The sequence below is a fragment of the Solanum tuberosum genome, unplaced genomic scaffold (assembly GCF_000226075.1).
Source record: "Solanum tuberosum cultivar DM 1-3 516 R44 unplaced genomic scaffold, SolTub_3.0 scf00255, whole genome shotgun sequence".
Classification (NCBI taxonomy): domain Eukaryota; kingdom Viridiplantae; phylum Streptophyta; class Magnoliopsida; order Solanales; family Solanaceae; genus Solanum; species Solanum tuberosum.
The window spans coordinates 123,695-125,500 of record NW_006239184.1 but is presented as its reverse complement, the minus strand read 5'-3'; positions in this window follow the sequence as shown (position 1 = coordinate 125,500).

Here is a 1,806-nt window from a genome sequence, read left to right as displayed (position 1 = left end):
CGTCCATGGGATTTCTTTTTTACCCTGTGTATTCCAAGTTTAGATTGGAAGCTTTTATGTTATACTTCCTTTGTTACATAGATCTTTGTTGCAATGCCTTATGAGTTCTGATGACTTGAAAAGGTATTTCCAAAGGACTACGTTAGTCTATCCACTATGAACTCGGTCTACTTGAGGAAAGTCCCAGTCAGATGTAGTTATGGTCAGATACAAATGAAGCTAAAAGTTTGAAATTCCTTAGATGTACACAATATCTTCAATTTGTTTCTTTACTGACAACAGTAAGGTTTTGTGACATATTTACGAGGAAAAATACTTTGAAGTAACATATCCAACTATAATGTTAGAACTTGTCGATACATTTTCAGTATCTGATGATGGTTTAGTTGAGTTAGTTTATCTTGTGTAAAAGGTCAAGCCCAGTGAAGCTTGTTAGGCAGTCAGAGTGAGTTGCTTGTGACAAAATTCAGCGGTTTGTGTTGATCTGCTTTCTCTAACAGTAGAAAACCTTGTCATTTATATGTAAGCTCTTGAAATATTCTTTCGTAATGATTTCATCTTTCCAACCATGTTGCTCATTTAAAGAATCATCAAAGTTTGCTATTCACAAGATATCCAAAAAAGTCTAACGTGAATGATTAAAATCATTATTGAAAGATGTTATATTTAACACCTGATGAATCTCCCTTTGCTGTTTGTAGAATATTTATTCTGGTTTCAAGTTATCTAACTTGACACGTTCTTATTTAAGGTCACTATTCCTAGAGATCCTCAACTGGAAACCATGCAGAGGGCGCTAAGACGAAGGTATGTAGTTGAGAAGTATAGTATCCCACATAGGGTATAAAAGCACATCCTTGGCTACTTTAGTCACTCTTTACAGATTTTGGCGCAGAGATGCTCAGATTGTTTCAAGAATTTTAATTCGGTGGATTTCTTGAGTTGTTTATCCCTTTACTAACAGTTGAATGATCAACTTATGATTTGTTTCTAAAAATTTCAGGTGTAAGAATGATTCAGAGTCAAGTGAAAATGCAAAAGCTAAAGGCCAACCTTCAAAAGCACAACCCTTGAACACAAAAGTTGGTAGTTTGAGATATTGCTCTCTTCCGAAACTTTATAAAATTATTTTAACAGCATTAGCATATAAGTTACTTCAAATCTCTCATCTAAGACTTGTTCTTTGTGCTTTCTCTAGATTCTCAAAGCTCCTGTATTACCTCCTCATCCGAAGACTGCATTGAGATCAACAGAGTTTCATGTAATTACACATAGCTCTATCCTCTGCTCCAATTCTCCTCATTACTGCTAAATCGATGAAGACTTTGAAAGAAATTGTGTTGCATACTTACCAATCTCAATCCGCTTCTTCATGTTTTTAGGTTTTTAAGTTGAAGACTATGGAGAGGGCCTCGAGAAATTCATCTGCTAATGTAGGTCACTGTCCTTCCACAGCATTCTTATAGAATATACCAAATTTTGACACAGAAATTTTAAATGATGTATACAAGTTTTTTACTGTACAACTATTAGTTAGCAGTGCCGGCTCTTGCCTATAAAATTTTAGGCATTGGGGGCCTCAAATTTTTATAAATAAAAAATTATGTATTTTAACCCCATTCAAATAGAAGAAATTAAGGAAACATTGTTTTGGATTCTTACATTTTCTTCGTTAACACTCACATTATTTATCCTTTGTAACTCTTTTTGCACTTTATTTCTTCAAATCTTTGATAGTTAGAGTAATACATTCTCAAAAATATGAATCAATAGTCGAAAAGTGTTGAACAAAGTGCATTACAAATT